This window comes from Vitis riparia, chromosome 14 (genome assembly GCF_004353265.1).
Source record: "Vitis riparia cultivar Riparia Gloire de Montpellier isolate 1030 chromosome 14, EGFV_Vit.rip_1.0, whole genome shotgun sequence".
In the NCBI taxonomy this organism is placed as follows: Eukaryota; Viridiplantae; Streptophyta; class Magnoliopsida; order Vitales; family Vitaceae; genus Vitis; species Vitis riparia.
Window position 1 is genome coordinate 17853564 of NC_048444.1, and position 21731 is coordinate 17875294.

At 38.8% G+C, this 21731-nt stretch overlaps 1 long non-coding RNA gene across 1 annotated transcript; it reads right to left on the reverse strand.

Annotated features, from left to right (window-relative positions):
* Positions 1–700: 700 nt before the first annotated feature.
* Positions 701–20866, reverse strand: LOC117929914. The gene is made up of 3 exons (XR_004653823.1): positions 19332–20866; positions 12315–12425; positions 701–1101 (listed from the first exon to the last, which is right to left on the reverse strand). It is a non-coding gene; the product is annotated as an uncharacterized LOC117929914 (long non-coding RNA).
* Positions 20867–21731: the final 865 nt, after the last annotated feature.

Here is a 21731-nt window from a genome sequence, read left to right on the forward strand (position 1 = left end):
GTAAAAGGAAGTCTTTTGATTCTATGTTTTAAAAACTAGTTGATGTCATAAATACCAACCTTTTATCTCTCTACAACCACCTCATTTTTCTTTTTTTATTTAAAATAAAAAATAAATGTGAAAGGGTGAAATTGTCGTCTTCTTCTCCATCTTCTTAACATCCACCTATCCAAACCCTAATGTTAACCTTCTCCATCGTCTTAAAACTTTGAAGAAGGGAAGAGAAAGAGAAGGGAAGTAAAGGGAAATGAAAAGAAGGAATGGGGAGGAAAGGAACAAAAAAGGAGTAAAAGAATTAGGGTTAGGTTTAGAGTTTGGATGAGTGAGTGTGAAGAAGATGAAAACCAAAGCATTTTTGCACATTCACATATATTTTTAAAAATGCACCAAGTGTAGAGAGAGAAACGATGAGCTTAATATCACCCAAAAGATTTACATAGAAAATACTAAATTATCCTAGCTAAGCAAGATGCAAGGTATCAATTTATTAACTACACACTTAGTCTATCATAATGATGCAACATTTATTTTAATTTTTCACAAAGAGGGACTTGCTGATTTTCTTTCTAATCATCCCTTCTGGAGCGGTTTGGGGGTATTCTTTTAAATCTTACTCTATATGACAAGTTGGGAACTTATGGGGTTTGTCTTAATTCCATGTAAACCTGAATATCCACAAACTAAAATTGAGCTACTCAATCACAACTGATATCAGTGTTTTAGTGTTGTTATCATTTACATTCCATTCTCTCATTTTCTCCCACTTTTATTATGCTTTATGCCAATAGCAAAATCACATAGGTAAAAAAAAAGGTGCCCTTTTGCATGTTCACATCAGCATTGAGTCACCTGCTATGAAGATCAGAGGATCCTCTGAGAAGAAGGAATTTGTCAAAACTGCAGATTTTATTCATGAGGATGGGCAGCTGCTGCTTGAATCAAAACAATCTCTTTCAGGATCAGAGCTCCATGAGTCCATGAAGTATGTAGCATTCCCCAATTCCCTCTGATGGATCAGGAATCAGATTTATAAAAGAGCGTTGAGGTTCTCACAATACAGCTCCTGCTGCCTGGATTATAAGTCTACAAATTAACAGTATCCTGAAAACAAACTGAAGTGATGTTAAGGTTGAGTGTACCAAAATTGATGTAGGACAACCCTAGGATGGTTGCCTACACTCAAAGGTAGGTGGGCTAGGGTTTTATTTTTAGGGTGTAAGGAGAGGAACAAGGAATAAACTTTATGGTAGAGAAAATTATAAGATAAGAAATAGAGAGAAAGAAGAAACAATGAAGAAAAGATGGAAAACCTTAGAGTCTCACTAAGGCCTTCTAGGAGTCTCACCTAGAAGAAAATCAATGGAGTCTCACCATTGAGGGTTGCAACCTTGCAATGAAAGAAAGTATAATATTATTCATCAAAATTCATTCCTTTGATTTACATTGATTAGCCTATTTATAGGCTTCTCTAAGAAATCCAAAGTCTACTAGGACTCTAATAACCTATTCTACTAGGACTCTAATAACCTATCATGACTCAAATTCTAATTATATTATAACTCAACTAGCTAATCCTAATTAGACTCCAACAAATATTAGTCATAATTTAATTCCAAGTAATAATAATCCTACTTTAATTACAACTAATACAAATTCCCTTTCTTGATATATATCTTGAAGATTCATCCTCATCAATTCCCCCTGACTTGAAAAAAACTCGACCTCGAGTTTTAGTGATTTTCCACGATCAATTGAAATTCCGAGCAATGCCTTCCACCCTTTCTTTTTTCGTCGTCTCTTTCCTATGGTAAGACAAGATCTCACGATCTCTTGAACTTGTTCAATTTCATGCAAGACAAATATTGGACTTCGAAAAACTTTTTGATGTTGTACAACAAGTTGATAATTCTCGAAATACTTATGTGTCTTCAACAAACTTATGGGAAGTTGTTTCCCACACTCTTCTTGTAAATTGTTTTGTGGAAGAATAAGATTCTTGAATTCCCTATATTCAAAAGAAATTTCAGCAGATTCTTCATGTTTGCCACCACTCACGATAATGTTTGGCCTTGGGAAGTCAAACATCGATTCTTCTGAAACTTCTTCAACTTCTTCAACTTCTTTGAGCTCTTCTATTGGTTGATCTAAGATTAGTTTCATCACCTCTTGCTTTCTAGATTCATCATTGATGATTTCTTCCTCCTTTCTAGTAACTTCGACTTGCTTTTTAATAAGAATATTTGATGGCTCTTCTAGTTTCAAGGGTGCTACTTTTTCCTCTGGTTGCTTATGTGGTGGAATTTCCTTCATTGGACGAAGGATCTTCTTTCGCCCATTGCGCACAAGTGTGTAAGTGTTTTCATAGCCATCGTGTTGGACCCTTTCATCAAAAAGCCATGGTCTTCCAAGCATAATATGGGCAACTTTCATCGGCAAAACATCACACCATGCTGATAACTCAAAATTATTACTGAAATTAAACGTCACTAGACAACGAGAACTCACCAAAATAGATGTGTCATTTACCCATGCTATTTGATAGGGATTTGGATGATCTTCTGTCCTTAGATTAAGCTTTTCAACAAGCTCCTCTGAAGCTAGATTGGAACAACTACCTCCATCAATAATCAAAGTACATAGTCTCCCTTGACAAGCAACACGGGTTTGGAAGATGCTAGTACGTCGCCAATCCTCCTCTTCATTTAGCCTTGGTATGTTCACCAATGGTTGCATAAAAAAGTTGTAGCCTTCAACCATGTTTGCATATGTTGCTCCACTCCTCAATTACATATGCCTTCATGCCAAGAATTTTTGGCTCTGATACCAAAATTGATGTAGGACAACCCTAGGATGGTTGCCTACACTCAAGGGTAGGTGGGCTAGGGTTTTATTTTTAGGGTGTAAGGAGAGGAACAAGGAATAAACTTTATGGTAGAGAAAATTATAAGATAAGAAATAGAGAGAAAGAAGAAACAATGAAGAAAAATGGAAAACCTTAGAGTCTCACTAAGGCCTTCTAGGAGTCTCACCTAGAAGAAAATCAATGGAGTCTCACCATTGAGGGTTGCAACCTTGCAATGAAAGAAAGTATAATATTATTCATCAAAATTCATTCTTTTGATTTACATTGATTAACCTATTTATAGGCTTCTCTAAGAAATCCAAAGTCTACTAGGACTCTAATAACCTATTCTACTAGGACTCTAATAACCTATCATGACTCAAATTCTAATTATATTATAACTCAACTAGCTAATCCTAATTAGACTCCAACAAATATTAGTCATAATTTAATTCAAAGTAATAATAATCCTACTTTAATTACAACTAATACAAATTCCCTTTCTTGATATATATCTTAAAGATTCATCCTCATCAAAGGTACTTTGAATAGATAGCAGTGTTATGCAAAATTTTGGAATGCTAGGATTGAATAATTGCATGCTGATCTTTGTATTGTTTAATTTGTTTGGCTCAATCAAAATACTGCATTAGTACTTTGTGATTAAGATTGCTCAATCAGTAGTATTATATGGACTTAACTGGCACATGGTCAAAATGACAAGCAACACTTCCAATGGCCTGGTTAACAAGTAAATAAATAATAATAAAAATTAAAAATAAATATTTCTTGATGGTTTTAAACCGTCAAGGTGGCCTTATATATATATATATATATATATATATATATATAGGGTAAGGGTTTCTTGCTGACCTTTTTTTTACCATCAATGTCAATTCTGTCATAAGAAGGACATGTAAATTGTTTTCCCATTTTATCAAAAATATAATAAGAAAATCTATTTACTGCTGAAATCGGAATTGCTTTATAGAGCTAGGAAAGGAAGTTTTTTTTTTTTCTTTTTTCACTAGATCTATTTCCTTGACAATGATTATGCACAATGAGTTGCTATTTGCCACCAAAAAGGGAATAGAGTATGAGAATCATAATATGGAAAATAGATTATAAGAATCATTATATGGCACCAATTTAGCTGGGACCTGGGATGAAGCCTAGGAACCAAACTCCCAAGGTAGATTAGAATAAGAAATGCCAAAAATACTACTTTGGAATTCTATTAACGTAAATACCAAGGTGGATTAAAATCAGAAGTGCTAAAAATACTGCAATGGCTTTTCAGATTGAACTCTATTGAGTAAAAAGAAGTGATGATATGGGTAAAAATGAACAGAAGTAAATATTTCTACACAAAGGAAACATTTTAAGTTGAACTTTTAGTAGGGTGAAGGAAATTTATTAAGGCATCAATAAATTAAACTGAAGAGGTCAATTCTTGAGCATAATAAATGAATACAAGAACCAATTGAAATTTAAGCATAAGAAAGATTCTAGTAAGAAAGATAAGACTTGGAATAGAAGATAGAAATTGAGAGATAAATGACTAATCAATTACAAGAGTTTATTAAAGAAACCTCTACTACATAAAACAGCCTTTGATGATGACATGATGTGTGTCCTCATCCACAGGTTTTCAGTCAAACAGCAACTTGACTAAATAGAGAAATTCTATAATTCAACTTGACATCTCAAAATGAATTAGATACTCCTAAGCCAAGTCTTTTCTTTGGGTACTTATTAGGGAAAATCTTCCTAGTAAAATAACCTTATCAATTAGGGATTAAATATCGATAAGGTTATTTTAGTAGTTGTCCAATTGGAGCAAAAATATAATTAGACTATCAAATCATAATTTCCATGTAAAGGATATAGATGCTGAACTTGGAGGCTCATTAGACATAGTTGCGCTACTTTTCATGGGGGACCTAGATTCATACTTAACTAAAAGTAGTAGAAGAAAAAGTGGTCTTCATGGCAAGTAATTTTTTTTATTACCAATCATACTAATATTGGTGCACTTCCTAAACATTTTCCTTGGCAGATACTAGAATGCTTAAAATATATTTATCGGTATCTAAACTACTATGAAAACCCAAAAACAAGAAAAATGCATTTTTTTTTTTTAAATGAGGAAGCCATCACTACAAGAAAACTAAGCTACAATGACAAACCTTTTATGGGGGCCAGGAGATTCGGCTACTAAAATATCCCTTTCATGGCAGCCACCAAGTAGCCACCATGAAATTCCTAATTTGCATTTTGAGACTAGTTCTTGAGAAATTTCCATGGGGATTTTGAGTGTTTCAGTGGTAGCCAGTGTGTGGTTGCAGTGTAAACAAGAAGTCTGGTAGTAACCTAATGCCCCCATGAAAAGGGCCATTTAAATGCAGATTGGTAAGCCTTTCTATGGTGGCAGTTGGTGGGTGGCAACAAAAAATTCTTTTTGTGGCAGCTATTTAGCAATCTCCACAAAAAGCCTATTAACTTTGCCAACCCCTTGTGGGTACGCCTGCAAATGATTTTCTCATTTTCTTATAATTCAGCTCTTTCAATTAGGGTTTCCACCAAATCCACCCATTTTCTCTCATCTCTTGATGCCATCACCACCAACACTTTGCTGCCTTACACCACTAAAATTTGCTCAGGTTTTTTCTCTGTAGTTCCATTGGATCCACCTGTAAAGCTTTTTGTTTTCTCATTTTTCCCCTTTTTAAGTTAGGGTTTTCACCAAACCGATTTCTTTCCTCTCTCTTCTTGCCACCATCATCACTGGGGTGACATTGTTAGCTTCTACTACAGCAACTCTAGGATTTCTGCTCCATAGTATTATTGGCTGTGCCCATGAAGCACTCTCCCCTTTTTCACCTTTTCACCATTCTTAGCTAGGCCTTGCAGCAAATACATCCATCACTACCATTGACATTTTTGCCCTGCAATTCTCTCTATCAATTTGCCATAGCTCCTCTCTTGTTGCAACTGTTGCCAGTACCATTGCTGTCATTGCCTCAGCTCAACACCATGAGCACCCAACCACAGGTACAATCATCCCAGCCACAGGGTGCATCAACATTACTAATATAGGTGAGACACTGATCAAATGGCACTTAATTTTGTTTAATAGATCTATGATAAGAAAATTCAAGTTCATCTACTATTTGCTCTTTTTTTCTATGTAGCCTTTTCAAGAACATCTAGGAAGGTTTATGGCCCAACCAAGCTGAAGTTCCTAACCTCACAGTGTGAGCACTTGCCTGTCAATTTTAACATGTATGGGCAGGCAATAGGAGATAATGGAAAGAAACTATCAAGCTATCTAGGAATCATGGCACATGATGGGCAACTAGCACCCCTCAATTACAGCAGTTGGAAGGAGGTGCTGCAGGAGGAGAAGACGAAAATGTTCCAAGTCATAAAGATATTTGTAAATTTCATTAAAGATAAAAATAACAGCCAAAAATTTGAGTGTTGAATTTTTGGTGGTTATTTTTGTGTAGTGCTTTATCAAATAATTTTAGTGCATTTTTGTTCTAGTTATCTTTTGTTGGAGTGAAGTTTTGAAATGTGTTGGAGTGCATGATATATATTGTGGACTCAAATCCTACAAGGTTGAGCTTTTAGGAGAATTGTTTGCCCAACATGGTTTAGAGCCTCATTTAATGGGAGGTCAAATTTGAACCCCACCACATTTTTGTTTCCCACTTTATTAAACCCTAAGGAGGCTATTTGTGGTTTATTTATGTGCGGGCCTGTGTGTGTCTGGGTCTCTTCACATGTGGGTATTGGGTGGCACGTGAGGGAGGTTGTTGGAGTGGATATACACCGTGAACCCAAATCCTGCAAGCTTGAGCCTTTAGGAAAATTGGTTGTCTAACAAAATGATCAACTGTGTTTGTGAATTCTTATAGTATTTGCATGATGTTTTCTTTTGCAGAAGTACTTTAATATTGCTGAAAATATTTGCCAAAAATGGATCATGTTAAAGTTGTCCACTGCTTGGAGAGCATGGAAAGTCACACTCAAGAAGAAACACTATGACATCTATGAAACAGACGAGGAGCGCTTATCTCATGTTCCTTCTAGGCTTGATTCAGCTCAGTGGATGTGGCTTGTAGAATTTTGGGGATCAAAAGAAGGGAAGGTAGGGATAAAAAAATATTTAGGTATTTAGAAAGTTAGAAACATTGAAATTGTTACATACTCATTTAGTTATATTTCATACTCTGAATTGTTTTTTGGCTATTATATTTCTCCTATTGAGGTATAGGCTTGCAGTAAAAGAAATGCTGCTATGCACAAGAAGCAAGTAATAAGTCGTCATACAGATGGAACAAAAAGTTTTGCTCAAATCTGTTAGAAGCTGGTACATTTTTGTACTTATCTAAAGTTCTATATCATATTATACTCTCATATATTAATTAAATTACATTTACATGGCCACAGCAAACAGAAAACCCAGAAGGAGAAGAGATAGATCGCATAAACATGTTTAAGTTAACACATACTAGGAAAAATGGGCAGCTTGTGGATGATGCATCATCAGCCGCAAGTAAGTTGAACTTTCCAAGTTTACATTTTGATCATTGATTACATATTAGATTAGCATTTTGTTCACTTTGCAATTGTTAACTTAATTTTGAGTCATAGAGAAAGATGGAGAACCAACTTAGCCATCATCAAGGGGATGCACAATCAAACAATACTATTCAAAATAATATATTCACCCAAGTCATGGGTGAAGATAAATGTGAGTATGTGCGCACTTATGGATTAGGAATCTATGTGAATGATCTCCATGGACCACCACATCAAGGTCATCAAGACGCCAGAGGCTGAGAAAGTCGAGAGGCAGCATCTAAGAAGAGGTTGCATATTAAAGAAACTGGAGATTGCGGTGAATTACTGTGGATCTAGGGGGGCTTGGGGGGATCCAACTGAAGTTAAATGAAGCTTCGTGTTCTGTTGTGGAATGTAAGAGGGGTAAATGATAGAGACAAAAGAAAGTTAATAAAGGTTGTTATTAAATCTCAGAAGGCAGATTTTAGTCTGTTTGCAGCAAACTAAAGTCTAGGAAAAGACTAGTGGGATTGTGTGAAGCTTAGGGGTGGGTAGATTTCTAGAGTGGGGCCCTGTGAACTCAAAAGGGGCAACGAGAGGGGTTGTGGTGTTTCGGGACAATAGGGTGCTGCAGCTGATGGAGTTGGAGGAAAGGAGTTTTTCAATGTCTTGTCATTTCAAGAACTATGAGGATGACTTTTGCTGGAGTTTTACAAGGTTTTATGGTCCCACGCTAAAGGTGGAGAGGGAAGGTTTCTGGAGTGAGTTAGGGGCCGTTAGAGGTTTTTGGAGTGACCTTTGGTGTGTGGTAGATAATTTCAATATGATTAGATTCCCATTTGAACGTAGCAAAGGAGGTCATTTGTCTTTAGCCATGAGAAGATTTTCAGAGGTAATTGAGGATTTAGAGCTAAGGGATTTACCATTGCAAGGAGGTCTGTTTACTTGGAGCGGTGGTCTTAATAATCGGTACAAATCACGAATTGATCGCTTCCTTATTTCTAAAGATTAGGAACTTCATTTTCTAGGAGCTATTTATTCTATTATCGCTAGGCCGGTTTAAGACCATTTCTCGATTCTTCTTTGAGGGGGGGGTTGAGGAGAGGTCCCTCATCTTTCAGGTTTGAAGACATGTGGCTAAAGGAGGAGGGCTTTAAGACTGTGCTGAGATTATGGTGGGAGGGACTAAACTTTAGAGGGTTTGCTAGCTCCATCCTTTATGAGAAATTGAAAGCTTTGAAACCTATCCTAAGATGCTGGAATAAGGAAGTTTTTGGTAAGGTGGAACTTCAAAAAGAGCTAGCTTTGAGCCAGGTGGATTTTTGGGATAAGGAGGAGATATCCCATCCTTTGTCTTTGGAAGAGGAGGAGGCTAGGAAAGATGATAGAGAATTCTATAAAAAGTGAGTCCTTATGGAAGAAATGTCTTGGAGGCAAAAATCGAGAGAGATTTGGTTAAAAGAGGGGGATAGAAACACGAGTTTCTTTCATAGAAAAACCAATGCTCACAAGAGGAGAAACCAGTTGTCCAAAAATCAAAATTAATGGGTCTTGGATCACAGAGGACAGTGCAATTAAGGAGGAAGTTTGCAGAGCCTTTTAGATTTTGTTCTCTACTTCGGGTGATTGGTGTCCTAATATTAATGGGTTGTCTTTTAGGAGACTGTAGGATACAGAGGTGGCAAGGCTGGAGAAGCCATTTTCATAAGAAGAGGTGTTTGGGGCTCTCGAGCTTCAATGGGGATAAGGCTCCAGGCTCAGATGGGTTCTCCATGGCTTTTTTTGGCAATTTTCGTGGGAGTTTGTGAAGAGCGTGGTGATGAATTTGTTTAGGGAATTCCACAAATCAGGTTGTTTTGTAAGGGGTTTAAACGCCACTTTTCTAGTGTTGATTCCGAAAAGAGTGGGAGTAGAGGATTTGAGGGATTTTAGACTAATAAGCTTGATACGAGGGTTGTACAAGTGGTTGGCCAAGGTGTTAGCCAATAGGATGAAGGGGATGTTAGCTAAGGTGAGCCCAAAATGCCTTTGTGGAGGGTAGGCAAATTTTGGACGCAATGCTCATTGAGAATGAAGTAATAGACTCGATATTGAAAAGCAATGGAGGGGGATTGTATGTAAGTTGGACATTGAGAAAGCCTATGATCATGTAGTGTGGCCGTTCTTGCTTACGATTATGGAGAAAATGGAGTTTAGGGAGAAGTGGTTAAAATGGATGAAGTGGTGTTTATCCACAGCCAGTTTTTCCGTGTTGGTTAATGGAACACCTTCGGGTTTTTTTTTCAAAGTTCTAAGGGTCTAAGGCAAGGAAACCCGCTCTCGCCTTATCATTTTGTGATAGCATTGGAGGCCCTCAACTGTCTTTTGAAGAAAGCAATTTGTGGTGGTTTTTTATCAGCTTGCCAAGTAAGGGGAAGAGGGAGGGAAGGGGTTGAGGTGTCTCACTTGCTATTTGCTGATGACACACTGATTTTTTGTGAGGCAGGGGAGGAGCAAATGACGTTTCTATGCTGGGTGTTAATGTGGTTTGAGGCAATCTCAGGCTTGAAGGTTAATTTGGATAAAAGTGAGCTGATTCTGGTAGGTAGGGTAGAGAATGTGGATGATTTGGCAGGCGAGTTGGGCTGCAAGGTGGGTAGATTGTCGTCTACCTATTTAGGAATGCCTTTGGGGGCTTCTTTTAACTCTGTGGCAGCTTGGGATGGCATTGAGGAAAGATTCCGCAAAAGGTTGGCTATGTGGAAGCGACAATATATCTCTAAGGGGGAAGGGGGAAGGGGGAAGGGGGAAGAGGGGGGGAGGGGAAGAATTACCTTGATTCGTAGCTCTTTGTCCAACCTCCCTATTTACTTTATGTCCATTCTCCATCTACCAAGAGTGGTTAGAATGAGATTGGAGAGGATTTAAAGGGACTTTTTGTGGGGAGGTGGGGCTCTAGAGCGAAAACCTCATTTAGTGAGGTGGTCAATTGTTTGCTTAGATCAAAGTAAAGGGGGGCTAGGAGTTAAGAGTCTTGCTTTGCTCAACAAGGGTCTCCTTGGAAAATGGACATGGCGTTTTGCAAATGAAAGAGAGGCTTGAACCAGGTTATAAGGGAGAAATATGGGGAGGATCGAGGTGGGTGGCTTACCCGTGAAGCTAGGGAGGGGCATGGAGTAGGGTTTTGGAAAGCAATAAGGAATCTTGGCCATCTTGTTAGCTCTAGATTTTCTTTTGTGGTGGGAAATGGCCAATGGGTGAGCTTTTGGAAGGATAAGTGGTGCGGAAACTCACTGTTATGCAACTCCTTCCCTTCCTTATATGTGTTGACTGCAAACAAAGAGGCTTGGGTGAGTGATTTATGTGCTGGTTCAGCAAGTGGGGATTTGGGGGGGGTTGGAATCCTCGGTTTACTAGGCGTTTCAACAATTGGGAGCTGGATGAGGTGGAGGGCCTGTTAGGGCGTTTGTGCGAGGAAAGAGTGATGTTGGATGAGGAGGATAGGGTGAGGTGGTCGATGTCCAACGATGGTAATTTCTTGGTTAAGTCCCTTTACAAAGTATTAGAGCTGGATTCTTCAGTGTGCTTTCCGGTGAAGATAATTTGGAATCATTGGGTGCAACCAAAAATAAGTTTCGTTGCATGGGCAGCGTCTTGGAGAAAAGTTCTAACTTTAGACCAAATTCAGAAGAAGGGTTGGGCATTAACAAATGATGTTTTTTATGCCAAGATTATGAGGAGTCTATTGACCATCTTCTTCTCCATTACGAAAAGACAAGGGAGGTGTGGAATCTGTTTTTTACCTTGTTTGGAGTGTGTTGGGTGTTTCCTTCCTTGGTTAGGGAGACCCTTGTGGTATGGGATGGTGCATGGGTAGGCAAAAAGAGCAGAACAGTCTAGAAAGTGGCCCCCCTATGCTTGTTTTGGTCAGTTTGGAAGGTTAAAAACAACATTGCTTTTGATGATGGGGTGTTGTCCCTGCAAAGGCTGAAAGCCTTTTTTCTCTTTTCACTTTGGTTGGAGACCAAACTGCTTATAAAAGATGGTCCTACGACGCTAATAGATTTCATTGATTGGGTGGGTTCCCGTTGAGGGAGGTTTTTTTTTTGTACATCTTTGTTTTGGTGTGTTTTTGGGTACAACTGTAAGAGGGTAAGTTTCTTTTATCTGTACATCTTGGGCCGCTTTTTTAGCGTCTCTTATTAATACAATACCCTTGCTTACTTATCAAAAATAAATAAAAAATGAAGGCAAACAATGCAAGCACACTGCATGCTCCTATGCTTGAAGGGCTAGATTGTCTTATCTTGTGTGGTCAATGGCTTCACTGAGTTACATATTGGTTGTGCTACTATTGATTCTGTACTTTCTAGTTCTTATTGATATATTGTAGCCTCTTAGGTTCTTTTTTCTTTCTTTTTTCTCCAGTTTCAACTTATCTGGAACAATGTCTTATTCTTCTTTGCAGTCCCTTTAACCTTTTTAATAATATTTGTCCCTTCTATATATTCAAAATATTATTGTCTGTGTGTGAAAACTGAAGCTTATCTTACTCTGATATTTAAAGGATGAAGACTGCATAAAAATTTTGAGATTCAATTATTCAGCAAAGCTTAGTAAATTTAAAATTTTGGAGAATGGAACTAAACATGCATGAAGCCCATCCACATTATCCATAAACCCTCAGCAGAAAACCTAAAACAACCCTAGTAAACTTGTTTTCTTAACAATCCCATGCATTCATCAACCTTTACCCTTAAACAATGGGGGGTTGTGTCCTAATCCCCACTGTTATGCCCAATAGCAGATGGTGAGAAAGATTGGATAATTAATAAATAAATAAATCCAATTACATAAATATCTGCTAGAGTTATACTTAATTAAGATAAAGTACAATAATTGTTGTGGTTCAAAAACGTACCTTTGTGTTGTCATGTCTTCAAAGTTGAGTATTGAAGCTGCACCAGAAGTCATTTTGTGACAAATGTTAGAGGGAACAGTACAACAGAAAATAGATTCTCCAAGTGATGACCTGCAATAAAAATAAGCTCATTATTAGTTACAATGTATGGATATTCGCTCTCCATAGTTTTAGTCCAATTCACAATAGCATTCAACTTTATTAACATCATTCCACTCGAAGTGAGTAAATGCACCTAGAAACTCAGAAAGTGAATAAAACTTTTAAATTTGCATTAACACAAGATTCTTTAAGAAGGAAAATGTAAATGGAAAATATAAAGAATTTCCTAAGACCTCTGGAAACAAGTAAGCCCCAGAAATTTTGAGGCAATCTATGCATGAAGATTGTCCTGAGAGAACATTACATACATAAGTTAATAGCAAGAGTCATTTTTATGAAATCATATCATTACTTGCATAGAAGCAAATATGCATGCAAAAGAGAGAGAGAGAGAGAGAAAGATAGCAGAAAAAGAGCAAATGGAATAGAGCTGAGCTGATCAAAATTTAGCAACTTGAACTTCAGCAGTTACAGTCACATATATTCAAGGTTGCTTCATCTTCTGTGTAATGACCCAGACGTTTCGTCCATAATGAAATTTTCATGCAAATCTAGACTTTTCTTAAATATAGTGGCATGGTAAATAGTTAATTTTCTTGTAACTTACTTTAAAGAAACTTCTTCTAATAAAAAAGACTTTTAGATTCTAAGGTCTCTGAAGAATTTCTGAATTCCTTTATTGATTATTTAGGTACACACCATACACATATATATACACAACTGATTGAATAAGAAAAATCAATCTAGCTTGATTCTCTCCTAAAATTAGGAAACTGAATCATCCTAAATGATCTCTCCTTCTTTATTCCTAAAATACTTTCCTAAATTAAAAAACCCTAACTTTGAATGCCAAATTTCAACACTCCCCCTCAAGCTGGAGAATATATATCATATAATCCCAGCTTGCAAGTTAAGTCTTCAAGTTAGGCCTAGGTAAAGCTTTGGTGAGGATGTCTGCGGTTTGGTGCTTGGTAGGACATAGTTCAATCTAACCGTCTCACTAGTCACCTTCTCTGTGATGAAGTGTCTGTCAATCTCAACGTGCTTGGTCCTGTCATGATGCACGGGGTTCTTTGCTATGCTTATAGCTGCCTGATTATCACACATCATCAGAATTGGAGATGAACTCGTTTGCCCAGTTCACTAAGAACCCTTTTTATCCAAATCCCTTCACAGATTCCCTGTGCAAGAGCTCTGTACTCAGCTTCTGCACTACTTCTGGCTACAACGGATTGCTTCTTACTCCTCCAGGTAACAAGATTTCCCCAAACAAAAGAACAATATCCAGAAGTGGACCGCCTGTCAATGATGTTTCCTGCCCAATCCGCATCTGAGTATACTTCAGTGTCACGGTTTTCTGTCTTTCTGAAGAATAGACCTTTCCCTGGTGTCATTTTTAAATATCTAAGAATCCTGTAGACTGCTTCCATGTGTTCCTCAGTGGGGCTGTGCATGAATTGACTTACAGCACTCACTGCAAAGCCAATATCTGGCCGAGTGTGTGAGAGATAAATCAAGCGCCCGACGAGCCGCTGATATCTCCCCCTATCTACCGGTGTACCTTCTTTCTCGATACCAAGTTTCTTCTGACTATCCATAGGAGTATCAATTGGTTTGCATCCAAGCATACCGGTCTCCTTAAGAAGATCGAGTATGTATTTTCTTTGAGAGACTACAATTCCCTTCCTTGATCTAGCCACTTCCATACCAAGGAATATTTCAAATTTCCAAGGTCTTTAACTTCAGACTCCTCTGACAAATACTTCTTCAAATTCTGTAATTCCTCCATATCATTCCCAGATAGAATAATATCATCAACATAGACTATCATATGGCCATTTTCCCGGCATGAGACTTCTTGACAAATAGAGTATGATCAGCCTGACCTTGTTTGTAGCCCAGCTTCAGGACTGCTTTTGTGAATCTATCAAACCAGGCTCGGGGAGATTGTTTAAGGCCGTACAAGGATTTTTGGAGTTTGCAAACCTGATTCTTTGCCATACTTCCTTCGAAACCAGGTGGTATTTCCATGTAGACTTCCTCTTCTAGGTCACCATTTAGAAACGCATTTTTTATGTCCAGTTGTTGCAAGCACCAATCTTGATTGACAGCCAATGAGAGAAGAATCCTGATAGTGTTCAGTTTTGCAACAGGAGCAAAAGTCTCCTGATAGTCTATCCCATAGGATTGCGTAAACCCTCTAGCTACCAAACGAGCCTTGAATCTCTCGACTGATCCATCTGCTTTGTATTTTATGGTGAAAATCCACTTGCACCCCACGGGCCTCTTCCCAACCGGCAAATCTGTGATAGTCCACGTCCCATTCTTCTCAAGTGCATCAATCTCATCTTGTACTGCCTTCTTCCATTCTGAAATTTTTAATGCCTTTGTATTGTGTTGGGAACCTGAGTATCATCAAGAGAAGTAGCAAATGCTCTGTAAGATGGTGATAGCCCTTCATATGTAACATAATTCCCAATTGGGTGATCTGTACATCTCCTAACACCCTTCCTCAATGCAATCGGCAGAGTAGAATCATCAATGCTGGGAATTAACACCTCTCCAGCCCTATCCTCACCTATGTTCTCTTCAGGAAGACTTGAATTGGAGTCAATATATTGACCACATGTTGACTGTGATCCGTGCTCTAATTCCTGTCTTTTCCTCCTCCTGATGTAAACTTGTAAGTTCTCATTAGCAAGTTGTGGGGCTATAGGTTGAATAGGCATGGGAGACTGGATGGTCATAGGAGATGGCTGGACTGATGACGGTATGGGTGTGGACAACTCAGTGGGCGCGAATTGAAAAGGATTTGGTGACTCTGAGTGAAAAGAAGGTACACCCTCAAGAAGAGACTCCCAAACTTGATGTTCATTCATGCTCTCCCCCTGAACATGAGATTTGGGATAGAAGAATACATGTTCAAAGAAAGAGACGTCCATGGTGGTGTAAAATCTTTTGTTGGTTGGAGAATAGCATTTGTACCCTTTTTGGGTTGGAGAATACCCTAGGAAAATGCACTTATTCGCTCGAGGAGCAAATTTGCTACGATTTTGAGGATACACATGAATGAATGCCGTGCAACCAAATACTTTGAGTGGTAAATCAGAAGAGGCTACACGGGTGTGAGGAAATTGTTTTAAGAAAAGTTGACGTGGGGATTGAAAGGTAAGCACTCTGGATGGCATACGGTTAATCAAATAAGTAGCTGTGAGAATAGCTTCCCCCAGAAATAGTTTGGAACATTAGAGGAAAACATAAGGCACCGGGCAACCTCCAAGAGATGTCTATTCTTGCGTTCAGCACCCCATTTTGTTGTGGGGTGTCAACGCAAGAACTTATGTGGATAATGCCGTGATTTTGAAGATAAGTACTGAGACTACTAGTAAAGTATTCCTTTGCATTATCTGACTTGAGGACTTGAATTTTGGAATTGAATTGATTTTGAACCATAAGATGGAAGGTTTGAAAAATGTGCCCGACCTCTGACTTTTCTTTCATAAGGAAAACCCATGTTACCCGTGTATGATCATCAACGAATGTCACAAACCATCGAGTGCCAGAAATATTTTTTATCCGGGAGGGACCCCACACATCACTATGTACTAGAGAGAAAACAGTCGAAGGTTTGTATGGGATTTGAGGATAGACTGTTCGAGTATGCTTTGCAAACTGACAAATTTCACAGTGATAAGATGCTGGATTTTTATTGATAAATAATTTGGGAAACAATTTTGCAAGGTAAACAAAGCTAGGATGACCAAGGCGATAGTGTAACATTATAATCTCACTATCTTTATTGACCTTAGAATTTGACACAGAATTGAAAGACTCTAACATACTCTGAGACTGTACGCAACTTGCTTGAGAAACTTGGTTTGAGAATTGACCACATGAGAGGAGGTAGAGCCCGGAACACAGTTCAGCACTGCCAATCATCTTCCCCGATTTCAAGTCCTGAAAAACACACAAGTTTGGATAAAATTTAGTAACACATTGGAGATCACGGGCCAATTTGCTAATGGACAAAAGATTACAATCCAAGTTTGGAACATGGAGAACAGAGTCAAGATACAAGTCTTTAGTAAGTTTTATAGAACCTGTCCCGGCAATTTTTGACTTTGAACCATCAGCAATATGGACGGATGAATGACCATTACTTGGCTTGTAATTTTGAAGAATGGTAGCATCTCCTGTCATGTGATCAGAAGCACCTGTGTCCACTATCCACGACTTCATTCCTCCTCGATTAGCAGTGAAGGCTACACCGGTAGTACTGCCACTGCCAACCTGGCTTAATAGTTTCTGTAGCATCTCCATCTGCTCTTTGTTGAATGGACTCGGCTCGGAACAGAGGTGCTCTCAGAGTTGGCAGCCACGTGTGCTCTGCCATCTCTGTCAGACCGTGGCTTTGGTTTCCAATCAGCTGGTTTGCCATGAAGCTTCCAGCAAGTCTCCTTATAATGGCCTGGTTTCTTACAATAATCACACCAAGGCCTATCCCGTTTCTGACGATCTCCACCACTACTATTAAATGACCGAGTCGCAAGGGCAGAGGCATCCAATGTTGGGGCAGGTTGCTCTTTGGATCCCATCATCACTTTCTTTCTACTTTCTTCACGCCTAACCTCTGAAAAAGCCTCCCTGAGACTTGGCAGGGGTTTAATGCCATGATTCGGCCTCTAACATCATCCAATTCCCTGTTTAGTCCTAGGAAAAACTTGAACAGTCTCTTTTGTTCCACAATTTTCCTGTATGTTGCTGCATCATCAGGACATTTCCATGAGTGAGTCTCGAATAAGTCAAGGTGCTGCCAATACCTTGTGAGTGTGTTGTAATACTGAGTAACTGTCTGCTCTCCTTGGCGGAAGTCATGTAGGGCTGATTCAACCTGAAAAAGTTCTGAAATATTTCAGAACTTGAGTAAGTTTCTTTGGCTGCATCCCATATGTCCTTTGCAGTCCTAAACAGCAAGAAATTTTCACCTATGTCATTATTCATGGAATTGATAAGCCATGACATGATCATGCTGTTTTCAATCTTCCACTTCCTGAAACCCGGTTCTGTAGTTTCTGGCATGACTGCTTCTCCAGTGAGGTACTCATCCTTTCCTTTACCGCAAATGAACAGCAACACAGATTGTGACCACTGTAAGTAGTTATGGCCATTTAATTTGTGTCCTGTGATGAGAATAGGAGAGGAATCACTACCACCAAGGTTTGGAATTTCAGATCTGCCTCCTAATTCTGGTGACGTGACGCTGGATACTTGTGATGATGCCATTCCGTATTTCGTCATGGACCGGAAAGGTAGAAGAACACTTCCCAAGGCACGTGCAGGGATTGGAGTTGAGGAAAAATAGCCGGAGGACGTCGGAAAAGCTGATCGGAGGGCTCGCGGAGGCAAAAAGACCCCAAAAGAGGCACGTGCAGGGCTTGGATGGCAGAAACAGGTACGTAGGGTGGCTGGTCGGCGTCAGGCGAGCTTGGAGTAGGAAGCGCGTCGCCGGAAAGTGGCTCACGCGCCCTCACGCGCCGGCGCGTGAGATGCAGTCGCCGGCCGGAAAAACGCGCGTGGGCGGCGCGTGGATGGTTTTCTGGCTCCGGTGTTTTTGGAAAAGTTGTAGATCTCCTCCAGACGCTCCTTGCGGTGTGAAAAAAAACCGTCGCCGGAAAGTTCGCCGGAAAAGTTCGCCGGAAAAGTTCGCCGGAAAAGTTCGCCGGCGGTGAATGTTTTTCTGACGACGATTACCGATTGGAAAGCGTTTCTCCCTTGGCTCTGAGAACAGGGACTGATGACCGGAATGAGAGATGGTCGGATTGAGAGATGGCCAGAGAGATTTGGCCGGAATGAATGATGGCCTGAATACGAGGTGGCCAGAAGGGATTAGGGTTTCAGAAAACTGGCTCTGATACCATGAAGAATTTCTGAATTCCTTTATTGATTATTTAGGTACACACCATACACATATATATACACAACTGATTGAATAAGAAAAATCAATCTAGCTTGATTCTCTCCTAAAATTAGGAAACTGAATCATCCTAAATGATCTCTCCTTCTTTATTCCTAAAATACTTTCCTAAATTAAAAAACCCTAACTTTGAATGCCAAATTTCAACAGTCTCAAAATATAAAGATTAGAATAAAATTTTATTTTAGAAAATAGGAAATTTAAAACTTCTTTTAATAAGAATTCTAAAACTTCCCAAATTCTAAATAAAACTTAATATACCAATGACTAACTGCTTATGAAACTTAAAAACTCCAAAATTACATAAATACCCTTGATAGAATAATTCAGGATTTATTTATTTATTTCCTTTCATTTATTTCTTAAGTAGATCTTGGAGATTCATTTTCATCAGTTGTCTTCAAGATTTTTATGCAAGATACATAACTTCAAGAGTTATGTCAACTGGAAACTTCAAAATGCATCCACTAAAAAAGATTTTAACACCCTAATTCAACAATCTTAATGGTGAAATGTCTTTTAACCAATATAGGGCAATGGGTCAGAACCCTAGGGAATAGATCAACCTAAATGATCCTATATACAGTCAAGCACAACAGGGAAAAGTGACACCATGGAGTTTCAAGGTGGACTAGTTCCCAAGATTTTCTGGTCATCAATTTCTTTTGGCCCAAAGAAGTACCCAACAAATATTTTACTATAGTCCACTTCAAAGACTTGAAAATTCATTCCACTAGTATCATCACCAAAAAATGATGGATATTTTGAGTGTCATGTACTTTCACTCTATTGGCAAACGATTATATGAACACACCATTGTTTGAAGCAAAGGCACATAAAGAAAAGCTCCAAATTTTGCTTCCAAAACACCTAGAAAAAACTTGGGATCATTTCATGTGCAGATGCAAGAATGTAATAGAAGCCTCACAAAATAGTCTTACCCTGCAGGCAGTAAAATCAGTTGTCAATCCTTCGTATGTCTGGCACACCCTTTGGCAGTGGACACCCAATCAGACCACCAATTTGTTGGCAATGAGTTAATGAACATACAAGGGAACAATTAACCTTCCTTTTTTTGTTTTGTGGGCTATCTTCTCCATGTTATTTAGAGGAAAGACTGCAGAAGAGATGATTAGCAACAAAACCTATTTGAGGAAACTATAGGTTATAGGGAGTTGTGCATAACAATCAATGTTAAATTTTCAAGTACTTGAAAAAGAATTATTGACATAGAGGTTGGATGCTAATCCCATACACCTATAAAGCACATGGAAGACATGCAAAATCGCAGACACAATAAAGGGATAAGGTACCCCATCAAGGTGAGCTTCAACTAGGAAACAAAACAGAATGAAGCCACACAACCATGATAAGAACCCATAAATTGGATTATGCATTTGAACTGCTTCAACAACAAATCAAAGGAGCATCTAAATATAGACTAGGAAATATGCTAAATAAGATCAGGCATTCAGATATGAAGACTTTAAAATAAGTGGATTGTTTGATGTCTTCCTTGTGTGGGGATCCCAGCAATGAGAGGTTAGAAGGGGGGTGGCGGAGGATTTTTTTGAAAATGCACAGCGATGGAGGAAATCTCTTGGAGACAAAAATCAAGAGAACTTTGGCTGAAAGAGGGAGATAAGAATACTAAATTTTTTCACAAAATGGCCAATGCACAAAGAAGAAGGAATTTTTTGGCCAAGTTATGGGCGAATGACAAAGTGTTAACCGAGGAAGTTGACAATAAAGGAGTGGCAAATACTTTTTGCTTGTCTTTATCTAAGTTGGGGGAGTGAAGGCCAGCATTAGTGGTTTCTCCTTCAAATCCTTGTCTAGGACTAATTCAGAGGCTTTAGAGATCCCTTTCTTCGAAGAGGAGGTCCTCGTTACTTTATCCAGTTTAAGTGGGGATTAGGCCCTTAGTTCAGATGGCTTCTCCATGGCCTTTTGATAGTTTTGTTAGGATTTTGTGAAAAGGGAGGCGATGGGTTCTTTTGCAAAGTTCTGTGATTTATGGTCCTTTGAGAGGAGTTTAAACACCATGTTCATAGTCTTGATTGAAAAGGAGTGCAAAAGACTTAAAGGACTTTAGACTAATTAACTTAGTAGAAGGTTTATACAAGCTTCTAGCAAAGCTCCTAGCTAATAGACTTAAGAAAGTAGTGGGTAAATAGTCTCCAAATTTCAGTATGCCTTTGTGGTGGGGAGACAAATTTTGAACACCATTTTGATAGCAAATAAGGCATTGACTCTTTACTTAAAGACAACTCGGGAGGGATCATTTGTAACCTTGATATTGAAAAGGCTTACGATCATGTAAATTGGAGTCTTGTTATTACAGTATTAGAAAAAATGCGTTTTGGCTCCAAGTGGATTAGCTGGATTAGATGGTGGATCTCCATCATGTGTTTCTTTGTCTTGGTCAATGGGTCCCCATTAGGTTTCTTCCAAAGCTTTAGAGGTTTGAGATAAGAAGATCCTTTGTTCCCTTTATCAAAGGACAGCTTTGCTGTCCACACTTCTTTCTAAAATAAGGAAAGAAGTGTGGACAGCAAAGCTGTCCTTTGACACCCTTATCTATTTATCATGGTAATGGAGGCTCTTTCACACATTAAGGCAAAGGAGAATAAGTGGGTGGGGGGGAGTGTGTTGGGTTTATTGATGGCTCTTTAGTTAGGGGAATAGATGGTATGGGAGTGGAGGTCTCCTATTTGTTATATGCGGATGACATCCTTATTCTTTGTGATGCTAGTAAGGAGAACCTAGAGTACCTGAGTTGGGTTTCATGTGGTTTGAGGCAATATCAAAGCTAAAGATCAACCTGGAGAAAAGTGAATTGATCCCTATTAGGGTGGTCTCAAACATGGAGGATCTTGCTAGGGTTTTAGGTTGCAAGGTGGCCATTCTCCTAACCACCTATTTAGGCCTTCCTTTGGGAGCCCCTTTCAAGTTCTTTACGGTTTGGGATGAGGTGGAAGAAAGATTTTAGAGAAGGCTTGCTCTATGGTAGAGACAATATCTATCAAAAGGTGGAAGACATGCTTTGATAAAATGTACTTTGTTGAGTTATTTCATGTTCCTTTTTTTCATTAAAGATGGTAATTGTTAGATTGGAAAAGATTCAAAGAGATTTTCTTTGGGGGAGGAGGGGGTGTGGGGGGTGGGCAATTAGAACTTGAGCCGCATTTGGTGAATTAGTTTATTGTTTGCATGGAAAAGCATAAAAGGGGATTGGGCATAAGAAATTTATCCATCCTTAAATAAGGCTCTTCTAGGAAAATTGTGTTGGAGATTTGTGAGTGAAAGAAATCCTCTTGGGAAACAGGTAATTGTGGGTA